Source organism: Eptatretus burgeri, chromosome 12 (genome assembly GCF_056783735.1).
Source record: "Eptatretus burgeri isolate ZD-2024b chromosome 12, Ebu_testis_v1, whole genome shotgun sequence".
Taxonomy (NCBI): domain Eukaryota; kingdom Metazoa; phylum Chordata; class Myxini; order Myxiniformes; family Myxinidae; genus Eptatretus; species Eptatretus burgeri.
Window position 1 is genome coordinate 48,477,071 of NC_140972.1, and position 12,542 is coordinate 48,489,612.

Here is a 12,542-nt window from a genome sequence, read left to right on the forward strand (position 1 = left end):
TTCTCGATGACCGCCGGTCCGAGCTCATTGAAACTTGCCAGGAATATTGCCGGGGACCCGCGGATGTGCCTTTTCGAGGTTTGATATCGATCGGACGAGCGGTTCCCAAGTTATGGCCATTTATCTGTCGACCAATGACAAGACACGGTGCTATGACGTCACGAATGACGTCACAATTAATGTTTATTTATTTATTCATTTTTTTTTGCACGATCGACGGTCCGATCTGATTGAAACTTGCCAGGGATATTGCCGAGCCCCCGCGGATGTGCTTTTCAAGGTTTGATATTAATCGGACGAGCGGTTCCCAGGTTACGGCCATTTATCTGTCGACCAATGACAGGACACAGTGCTATGACATCACGAATGACATCACAATTAATGCTTATTTATTTATTTTTTATTATTTCTTTTGCACGATTGAAATTTGCCAGGAGTATTGCTGGGGACCTGCGGATGTGCCTTTTCGAGGTGAGAGAGAGAGAGAGAGAGAGAGAGAGAGAGAGAGAGAGAGAGAGAGAGAGAGAGAGAGAGAGAGAGAGAGAGAGAGAGAGAGAGAGAGAGAGAGAGAGAGAGAGAGAGAGAGGCTGCACATACTGGCACTCACTTACGGGCACGCACCTACGGGCCCGTACTAGTAATAATAATAATAATAATAATAGTAGTGGTAGTGCTTTTGTTAGAATTACCACAATTCTATTTAATGTTGCTCACTTTCCTCATCACTGCTCGTCCATGTTAAGGGCTGCAGTGGGCAAAGTAGAGCATTTCAAAAGAGAAAGCTCTACCAATACAGAAGGAGAGGTAAAAAAATCACCAAAAAAACCAAAATAACACATTCATACAAATAAGAACAAATTACCTTGTGGGGAAATACTACAGAGTGCATCGTTTATGGTCCAGGTTTCCTTATATTTCGAACAGTGCCACAATATTCTCTGCCTTATACTCTGCAACAATGCGTGAGCGTGTTCAAGTCGTAGTAGTAGTAGTTGTTGTTTAGCACTCTCAGCCACCTTGGTGGGAATTTGCCCATGTTTTTCGGGTGTTTTGCAACTGAAAATGAGAGAAGCTTTTCATACTTTATTCGAGACAAATAGACGCCTTTGTTGTGGCTTCAGCAGCAGCTGCACATCCATGAGACACATCCCTCACCCTCCGCGCCATTCAACAGCCTTTCCCCAGCATAGTGGACACAGATAAATGCTTGATTTATAAATGCTGCACAGTGTTCACCCTCTGTGTGGTGAACACCTTTAAAACAAGTCCTTCATATAAAAGGCCTTGTTGATCCTCAAATATGGATTATTTAATTACAGAATCCATCTTGTAAGAGGTTAGACCATCTCTGGCTAACATGTGCATGGCCCGCTGTATCCACAGCATCTCAAAACATGTTACAAGAGGTGATCACAAAGTCTGGAGTCCGATCTAAAAAGCAACGGATGATGTCGATCAAACCGATATTTGTTTTGATTACCTCCACCACCGAAGGTGAACAGAGGTTTTGTTTGCACCCCTGTCTGTTTGTCTGTGAGCAAGATGTCTCAAAAAGTTGTGGACGGATTTGGATGAAACTTCGTGGACAAGTTAGGTTCCCATCGTGTGCTGCCTTTTTGGCTGCTGGTTGCATCATTGGTTAGGGGCACAGCTATGCCACTGGTGCAGTGCCCCTATTACCAGTATACTGGTGCTCATTTCGCCAACCTCAGAAAGATGCCAGGCTGAGTCAACCCCCTGGTGTTAATTCAGTGACAAACGGGACTCAAACTCAGGACCTTAGGATCCCAGGCCACCACCCTAACCGATAAGCCAACACCAGGATATGACAGGTTGGGTGTTTGACAACGACGAATTCATTCAATTTGGGTGAAGATCTGGATCCTGATATGAACATTAAAAAACACATTTTGAAGTGATTCTTCACCATTGAGAGATGGGGCCGGAAATGATATACAAAATGATATTTCAAAACGTTATGGATGAGTTATAGCAAACCTTGGTGGATGAATTGGTTAGGTGACAAGAACAAGCCAAATCGATTTTGGTTAGGGTCCAGATACAGATCTGGCCTCTCAACGGGTTCCAAAACATAAACTGTTCAGCCTGGCGGAGGGATGCGCTCTACCGAATGCCGTTCTCGTTTCCCTCGCCAAAGGAGAGGGTATTGCATTTGGGTCCGTTTTGTCTGTCTGTCTGTTTGTCTGCACACAACGTGAGTATGTGTATTAATAACATTAGACCCTTGAGAAACCTAAGACCCTTTAAAACCCTGAAGACCCCTAAGATAATTTCGACCCTTTACAACACTAAGACCCATGTACAGCCTTTAAGATCCTTTAGTCCCCTATGACCCTTCAGACCCCCTAAGACTTTTTAAGACACTTAAGACCCTATAGATCCATTAAACCCTTTACACCCCTATAACTCTTTAGAACCCTAAGACCCTAACCCCTCAGACCCCCAAGATGTTATGGATCCCGTTATAATCTTTAAGGCCATGAGGCCTCGAAGACCCTTTAGATCCTCTTAGACCCTTTGAACCCCGAAAGCCCTTCAATTATTTTCTACCCTGTATGTAGACATTTAGACTTCACACCTTTCAGATTTTTCAATACCCTGTAGACCCCTTAGACCCCAAAGATGCTATGGACCTCGTTATACCATTTAGTACCCTGAGACCTCGAAGACCCTTTAGATCCTCTTAGACCCTTTTGAACCCTGAAGACCCTTAGACGTCTTTCTATATTTTTGACCTTTAGACCCTTTTTGGAGGGTTTAAAGGTCAAAAGGAGAGCAAGAAGTCTCGGGGTCTTCAGGGTTTGGGGGACCTTTAGACCAAAAATGTGCGCTTCTGTCCTTGGCCAGTCATCGATACAAAAACTGTTGACAACAATTGTTTCGATCTGTTCAGACAATTCTGACCCTTTAGAATATAAATTACATCCTTTAGACCCCTTTGACCTTTTAAGACCCCTTAGACCAGTGATTCTCAACCCTTCCTCTGTCATTTACATCCTCGGCTTGATGTATTTCGCCATTTACCCCCCTTACTCCCATGAAAAAATGCATAGCCGGCATAGAGGCACAGAAAAAAAAGAAGATGGAACAACTTTATTTTTAAGGTTTTGCACAAAATAAACTTTGATAAAGGAAAAAAAAACAAACATACAGTCCACTTATATCAAACAAGATCAAACGAAAATACCAGAAGCATAATCATCAGTGGGAACTCTGCTGATTCATTGAGTCAACCAGTTTATTTATTAGAGGAGCTGTTGATGACAACGCTACCCCCATGTCGTCATTGGCTTTCAGGCGGTTCCTTGCCTTTGTCTTCATTGCTACTAAAGTAGAGAAACCTGATTCACATAGATATGTGGTGACAAAGGGACCAAGCACTTTGAAGGCTCGTTGAGTAAGAAGTGGGAATGAATCTGTGAGTTTCATCCAGAAATCAACACCAACTCTATCAAATTCTTCCTTAAGAAAAGCAGAGGACTGAAGATCAATCAGCTCCTCTTTTGCTCGGTTGTCATCTCTCATTTCTGACAGATCAGTGGTAAAAGGTCTTAATGTCCATCTTTCTGCAGGTATCATGTCTTCTGGAAAGTAGCCAGTGAAGTGATGTTTCATGTTCAAACGTGCTGTGATGTCTTCATTTATTTCAGGTACCGCACCAGGTTCTTCTCTAATGGCCTCATCCAAGTTTGGAAAATTTGAAAAAGTTTTTTGATAAACTCTTCGTGCCAATAAATCCAGCTTTGTCTGCAATGCTTTCATCTTTTCACCCGCTTCAACGATGGTTACTGATTTTCCCTGGAGTTGTTTGTTGACTTGGTTAAGATGGGTAAATATATCTGAGAGGTACCCTAAAGAGGCGATGAACTTTGAATCAGAAAACTTTTCCCACATCTTTGAATCCCGGTCACGAAGAAAAATCTCTTCCTCAGTACGGAGCTCAAACACTCGGTTAAGAATAAGTCCACGTGAGAGCCACCTCACCTCAGTATGAAGCAAAATAATTGAATGCTCTGAGCCCATCTTATCACAAAAAGCTTTGAACAAGCGGTGATTCAGTGCTCGGACACGAATGAAATTAACAGCCTCAAAAACTTTCTGCAAAACCATTTTCAGATTTTCAGGAAGGGTTTTCGCAGCTAATGCATATCTGTGAAGAACACAATGCATTGTTATGACATGGGGTGCCTTTTGTTTTTCAAGTGCAGTGAAGCCTGATCCAACTCCCGTCATGGCCGGGGCTCCATCAGTACAAATTGAACCAACTATGTCCCATGTGAGATTGTTCCTTTGAAAGAAGTCTTCGATTTCCTACATTATGTCAGCAGCCTTTGTGGTTTGTTGGAGAGTTTCACAGAAGAGAAATTCATCCTTCAGTTGTTTTCCACATATGTACCGGACAAAAACAAGCAGTTGTGAAAAATTAGCAACATCACAGGATTCATCAAGTTGCAAAGGAATTTTTCTTGGGCTAGATTTGATCTGTTCAATAACTTGTTGAGAAATATCTTGAGACATTTCACTAATACATCGGTGAATTGTGTCATTAGAAAGGGGAATGTCTTGAGTCTTCTGTTTTGCTTCTTTCCCACATACATGTTCACCCATGTCTAAGGCACAAGGTTTAATCAACTTCTCGGCAATGTCGTGAGGTTTCTTTGCCTTTGCTATTCGCTGTGCTTTGTGATAGGAAGCTGCAAGCATTGGTTTCGTGTTAGATATGAAGCCATGTTTGGGCAGTGTTCCTGCAGCCCTAAACCTAGCTCTCTTTTCCTCAAAGGTAGCGTGGTCATCAGATGCATGGGCAGGATGTGGATTTTCCAGATGATGTTTTAGTATTGAAGGTTTCAATGAGCAATTTCCAAGAACTTTTGAGCACAGCAGACACTGAGGCTTATCCACACCATCTTCAACAATGAAGTCAAAGCCATATTGTACATATGAATCCAGGTCTGTACGTTTTTTTAGACATGTCAAAATCTGAAAAATAATCATGAATTAATTACAATGTAACATTTTTTCATTCACTGAAATATGAAATTGATTTTTTTAAATAACAATGAATTACACACACACAGCAGACACTGAGGCACAAACACACACACATAGACACTCAAACACACACACCCATACATAGACACACACACGCCTACGCACATTGATTAGGCCTGAGTGTACACGTCCAGAACGAAAACCCGCCGGGATCGAGACTACGTCTCTGTATGTGTATGTGTATGTGTATGTGTATCTCTCTCTCTCTTTCTCTCTCTCTCTCTCTGTTATTTGTATTTTTTTGAATAATTAACCCAGACCTAAATTTAAAATAAATAATGTAAGTGAGTATTTAATGTTTAATCCTAACTTACATTTGAGTGAGTATTTCACCCTGATTTAAATAAAAAAACACATTTATTGAGTATTTAACCCTAACGCCAAACTTAAATTTTAAATCAATAATTGTACATATATATATATATATATATATATATATATATATATATATATATATATATCTTCTTCTTCTTCTTTCGGCTGCTCCCGTTAGGGGTCGCCACAGCGGATCATCCGTATGATCCGCATAGTGATTTGGCACATGTTTTACGCCGGATGCCCTTCCTGACGCAACCCTGGTCGCCTCTTACGACACAGGGATATAGTACACCTATTTTAACCAGGGTATACACCGGCCCAGTATACTGGTACTCATTTCGCCAACCTTGGAAGGATGACAGGCTGAGTCAACCCCCTGGTGTATTAATTCAGTGGCCCAACGGGGCTTGAACTCAGGACCTTTTGGATCCCAAGCCACTGCCATAACCACTGCGCCAACACAAGGCTATATATATATATATATATATATATATATATATATATATATATATATATATATATATATATATATATATATATATATATATATATATATATATATATATATATATATATATATATATATATATATATATATATATATATATATATATATATATATATATATATATATATATATATATATATATACATATATACATACATACATACATACATACATACATACATACATACATACATACATACATACATACATACATACATACAAACATACATACACATACTGTTGCGAATTCGCGCCCGCCAGCGTGCGAACGGCCACGTAACTCGAATTGCGGCACGTCACCCACCGGACGGGCAATTCTGTCGTGACCCTCTTGGACTAACGCCGGGAGCTAGTCATGGGTGGGCCTTTCGGCCTCACCACGATCGTGCCAATCGCCCCCCCCCCCCCCCCGTGTGGGATAGGGTTGTTCGCCAAATTCGACCTACCTAAGTACCCACGAGGAGGGTAGACCGGGCGATCGCACCTCGTTGCAGGTCGACTCCAGACACGGGCCACTTAAGCGACCCGTTCCGTAATATCGGGATAACCGAGCAGTGTTATCATCGGCCTCGACCGTTCCGATAAATTATCGGGCGTATTAAGCCCACGACCAACCCTTTACGTGAAGCAAGATGGAGATTCAATTAAAGAAAAGACGAAGCGAAACGGGAAAACAGTTCAACATGATGCACATTTATTCCGGAAAGCACACATATACAATTAAACAGAATGCACATAAAGCAATTGCAACAAAAGAAACACAACAATGCAGATCTACAACCGACTACGCATGCACACGGCAACACTTAAACAGTTTTACTTTACAGACTGGCGCCACACACACACACGTTTACACAGAAACAAAAGAAAAGGGCCTCAAAGACAAGGGGGGCAGACGGGGCCTGTGGGCCAATATTTGCGTGGGACCTGAAAGAGCAGTCAGGTCCGCGAGACCGGGTGGATCCTCCCCGTGTCTTTGTGATGAGCCGCAAATGTGGCGGCGCGGCGGTGCCCCGACTTTGTGCTCCTTCGCGGGTTTCGTTGGCACTGCTTGGAGTGGGGTGGGAACGGGGCCCCCTTTTGCACTATCTCAGCGCGGGGTAAAAAAGGGGGGGGGGAATTGTTGATGCTCTGGGGAAAGAGTATAGCTGGCTTGCTTGGGTCTCGCAATGAGCGATTCCACCGCGACCTCGTCGCCGACCGCCGTCTTCCTTGCCTCGGACCCGAACTCTTCGGTCTCTTCCCCAATTCTCCTCAGCCGACTGCAGCAAACCACCTGTACGCCCTCGCCTCCCGACTCCACTCCGCGCTCCAACCAGACTCTGCCCCAAAACTCTCTTCGCCCTTCCAAGGCCGACTCCCCGCTCCTCCAAGGCCGACTCCGCTCAAACCGACCCTCTCCAAACCGACTCGACTCAAACCGACTCTGCCGCCGCCGCCACACTCTGCCACCGCCGCCGCCACACTCTGCCGCCGCCGCAGCCACACTCTGCCGCCGCCGCCACACTCTGCCGCCGCCGCCGCCGCCACTGCCGCACTCTGCTCTCCAAAACTGACTCTTCTCTCCGATTCGCCCCACGCTCGGCGCTTTATAGGCCAGCAGGAGAACCCATATGCAAATTTATGGATCAGAACGAGCTCGGGGGTGGAGCCACGCTCGCCCATTGGACGGAGAAAAAGGGGCGTGAACCTCCCCTGATCCTAGAATTTGCATATCTCGATTCTACACCGACGCACCTGGAGGCGGGGCCGAACCGCCCCGCGCTTGCTGATTGGACGGATCAGAAGTGGGCGTGTAGCATTCCTGATCCGAATTCTCCTCAGAAAGGCCGCATTTTGCACTCGCGGTTCGGCGCGCACCTTGTACGAGCCCAGGACAGCCCGACGCTCGGTGTTCACAGGTGGTGCGGGAATGGCAGTAGAAGGAGGAGAGGTGAAGGTGGTGGAGGGTTTATGGTGGTGGTTTATGGCCATGGTGGCGTTTGGAATGACGGTGATGCGATGTTTGCGGGAGCGAGTTGTGAAGGTAAAGGTCGTGGCCGTAGGCGTTGTTGTTGTTGTTGTTGTGAAGCGGCGTTGTGGTTGGTGGTTGTTGTGTGATGGCGGTTGGTTCGTGGTTGGTTCAAAATAAAGATAGAACAGAAAAACGGCTATCTCAAAGGGTCGCAGCCCGAATGAATCACATTTATTCCCTCTAAACAACGGGTTTGGGCTAACTACACATGTACTAACAGAGATATCTCACCTACGGGACCTGAATGGTGGTTTGCAAATTTCCTCAACCGCAACAATATATATATATATATAATATGTACACACATACATATAAACAATTTTCTCAAAAAACTAACGCAGAAAAAATTATCTATTTTTGGCCAGGTGCAAAAAAAAACAGGTAAAAATTAATATAAACAAAAAAGGGCCAAAAATCAATCCCCGACCCTCAAAAACCCCCCAAAAAAATTTTTCATAAGAAAAAATAAAAATAAAAAAGAGAAAATTGCGGTGGGGGGGGGGTAATTGATTTTTGAGTCTGTGTAGAATAATTTGTATAGAATGTGAGAGTCTGTATGTTATAATGTATTATGCGTTGTCTGTCTCACATGACAACGAAAACAGTTATTGATTTTGTCTGAAGTTGCAAAAAAAATCGTCATAACCTAATTTTCAGGTATGATATTGTTACGGATTCGCGCCCGCCGGCGTGCTGACGGCCACGTAACTCGAATCGCGGCACGTCGCCCACCGGACGGACAATCCAGTCGTGACCCTCTCGGACTAACGCCGGGAACCAGTCACGGGTGGACCTTTCGGTCTCACCGCGATCGAGCCAATCAGCCCCCGCGTGGGATAGGGTCGCTCGCCAAATTCGACCTACCTAAGTACCCACACGGAGGGTAGACCGGGCGATCGCACCTCGCCGCAGGTCGACTTCGGACACGGGCCACTTAAGCGACCCGTTCCGTACTATCGGGATAACAGAGCGGTGTTATCGTCGGCCTCGACGGTTCGATTAATTATCGGGCGTATTCAGCCCACTACCAACCCTTTACGTGAAGCAAGATGAGGATTCAATGAAAGAAATGACGAAGCGAAGCGGGAAACAGTTCAACACAAAACACATTTATTCGCGATGAACGGAAAGCGCACATATACAATTCCACCAAAAGCACATAGAAAAGAAGAGAAACACAATGCAATTCCACCAAAAGCACATAGAAGGAAAAGAAACACAATGCAGAGCTAATACCGATTACGCGAGCACACGGCAACACTTATACAATTTTACTTCACAGACGGCGCCGACAACACACATTCCCAAAAACAAAAGAAAAGAGAACCCTCAAGGATGAGGTGGGCCTGAGGCCGAGACCGGGTCGGGCCTACCCGTCTGGTGATGAGACGCGGAGCGGCGATGGTGCCTCAACTCCGCGGGCCTCGCGGACAGTGTCTGGTAGGGGGTGGGAAAGGGGCCCCCTTGGTCGCACTATCTCAGCGCGGGGGGAAACAGGAGGGGGTTGCTGATGCTCGGGGGAAAGGAGGATTTCTACTCTGCCTCGAGTCCCGCGACGAGCGTCTCCACCTCGACCAGGTCGCGCCGTCGGCCTCCCTGGTGTGCAGCTCCCGGCACGACGCGAGCACCCCCTCGTCTGCCCTCGCCGCCTCTCCACAGCTCCGTCCTCTTCGCTCCGACTCCAACGCACACGACGACGACGACGACGACGACGACGACGACGACGACGATGACGATGACGACGACGACCAACTCCTTCTTGCTTCTTCTTCCCAACTCCACCGACTGCGAAGTCTTAACTCAGCTCTACTGACGAACGCGGTCGCTTATATAAGCCCCGTGGCTTCGCTCTCTCATCTTTGACCCCCTGCCTTCGACCTTTCACCTCGCTCCCCATTGGCCCGAGAAAAAGTGGGCGTGAATGCATTTTGATCCATAAATTTGCATATAGCGACCGCCCTCCAACGCCCTGGAGGCGGGGCCAAATCGCCCCTCGCTCACCGATTGGACGGCACAAAGGTGGGCGTGTGTCGTTTTTGATCCGATTTTGGAGCGGAAAATCCGTGATTTTGAACACGCTGTTCGGCGCGCGCCCTGCACGAGTCCAACACCGGTACCCACAAGCGGCGCAAGAACGGTGGCGATGCGACGGTTGTGAGGTGTGACGTGAAGCGGCGCCGCGGTGGGTGGTTGATGTTGTGGTTGGTGGTGGTAATCATGGCGGTTGGTCCAAAATAAAGATAGTAAAAGAAAAACGGCTATCCTGAAGAGTCGCAGCACGCATGAATGACATGTATTCCCACTAGACAACGGGTTTGGGCCTAACTACACATATACTTACCGAGATATCTCACCTAAGGGACCTGAATGGTGGTTTGCGAATTTGGTCAACCACAACAATATATTTACCCCCTGCCATGTAAGTTTTTACCCCCAGGGGGTAAACATACCCCTGTTGGAGAATCACTACTTTAGACCATTCCGACCCTTTTAGACATTTTCAGTCCTTTCAACCTTTACACCTTCAGACCATTTCACCTTTACAACTTTTCAGGCCTTTGATCTTTACATATTTAGCACTGGACCATTTCGATTTTAGACCTTTCTTTTGCAATCAACCTTTCATTTAGTATATCCTTCCATTTATTTGCCACACAAAACACACCACAAAAAAACAAGTCATGGTGAGGGTCTGCAATCTCTGATATGTTTTTCTTGATTATTTTCTGCAACAGTTTTATTTGAACTGAATTTTATGTTTCACAAGTACAGTAATAAAAAAAAAACTCCTTTCAAATGAAATTTTAAAAATTACTGTATTTACAAACAATAATTGTAATAATAATAATAACTCGCGATACCCGTGCACATGCACGGAATAGCAGTACAACATAGCTGGTAGCAGATGACAGACCGTACACGGGGAATAACAAAAATACGCATTGTGCAAAATACAAGTGGTACTATGGAACGCCAAGACTTCCCAAACATTGTCGGCATGTCCGCTAAGTGCCACAGCAATTTCATAGGGATTGTGGGACGGCGAGCCGAGTTTTTAATGTGCAAGCTTGGTATTTTAATAGAGATAACCATTATTGGAAGGATTTTTGTTCAACTACAAAGAAACACAGGGAGATTTTATGCAGGAGGAGGCCATTTGGTCCATCATGTCTGCACTAAATCAACAACACAATTTAATCTATCAGTTTGGGGGAGGAGTGGAGAGAAGAACCGGGGATCAGGTACATGGACATCTCACCACTGATCTATTATATAAACCTCTTTCTTACCACTGACTAAGACTGGTGTTAACTTAATGGTTTAGGTGGTGGTCTTAAGACCTTAATGTCAGGTCTTGAGTTCAAGTTCCTGTTGTGCTGTTAAAGAACACCAGGTGTGTTTACTGAGCCAGGGGAAGGGGAGGGGGAGAGGAAGAGAAAGAGGGAGGGAGAGGAAGGTAAGGAGGGAGTGGGAGGGAGGGAGGGGGAGGGGAGAGGGAGAGGGAGAGGGAGAGGGAGAGGGAGAGGAAGCGAGAACCATTTTTGTTTCCAACAGGGAACGAGGCTGGGTAGAACCCGGAAAGGAGCTCCGTGGATTCCTTCCAAGGAGAGTCAGTTGGAGGCCCTGTCTGCATGTAGGGGACAGGTGTTGAGCTGGTGGGGAACAAGACCTGTCGTGGTATTGGAGGACAATAAGAGACGAGGCTGAGGTGCATACGGTCAGTGTGAATCGTCTTGGTGAACCGGAGGCAAGGTGCTGTGTCCTGGTGTTGGAAGAGTTGGAGGAGTTGCGCGGATCGATTGGGGTGGTGGAGTGTTGGGATGCGCCCTGTGAAGGGGGGAAGGTGGTTGAGCCTTAGAAGAGACCATGTTGAGTCATCCAAAACAAAAAAACAGGCTCAAATTCTGTTCTCCTCTCCTCTCTTCACACTCTTTCTTTTTCCCTTTATTTTAATACCCCGGCAAATATTATTTTGTTATTTTGTTTTACCCGTCCCATCCCTTGGGATTATATGGGGACATTTGTCGGGGTTGGGGGAGGGGGAGTGTCTGATTGTTGTGTCTGTCTTGTCTTGGCCCCTCTCTGTCTTTATTGATTTTTTTTTTTCATAATTATTTCCACATGTCCGTGAAATTTTCCCCTTGTGTGTTTTTTTCATTGTGTGATTGTATATCTTCCAGGGTGGTTTATCCTGAGTAAAGGATCTGCATTCATTTCTGAACTGGATTTGTATTGGTGGATCGGTACACATTCGCATTCTGAGGACCTCTGGGGTTGCTCAAGCACACGGATAATCTCACGAGGTCATTCCCGGCTACTTAGACAGCGCGACCATTTAACCGGGAAACGTATGGACCTCCTGAGTACGTCAGTTAGGACCTCCAGAGCAATAGGCTGGACCCCGAGCCCTCTACCCAAGGGATCGGTCGCAACGACTGTAACTGGTTGTTCGGCAATGGAAGTGCATCTTCTGCCCCTTCATTTATAACTGAATTTTTATTATTATTTAACTTTATATTTATTTAATGAATTATTTGGGAAGAGAGCCCTGGGTTCTTTTGTTTTTTTATTTAAAGCTGCTCGAAGGTTGTACCTTAGGATACGGGTCGTCCATTCAACCCTTTTGAG

At 45.5% G+C, this 12,542-nt stretch overlaps 1 protein-coding gene across 2 annotated transcripts in view; it reads left to right on the plus strand.

The window, feature by feature from the left end:
- The window catches only part of LOC147015569 (uncharacterized), a 45,282-nt gene extending 33,682 nt beyond the window's left edge, over positions 1-11,600 (plus strand). For both annotated transcript variants that reach the window (XR_015050376.1, XM_085850447.1), the window contains one exon: positions 11,469-11,600. The gene's annotated coding sequence lies outside the window, so the exon portion shown is untranslated. The remainder of the gene's footprint in view (positions 1-11,468) is intronic.
- Positions 11,601-12,542: the final 942 nt, after the last annotated feature.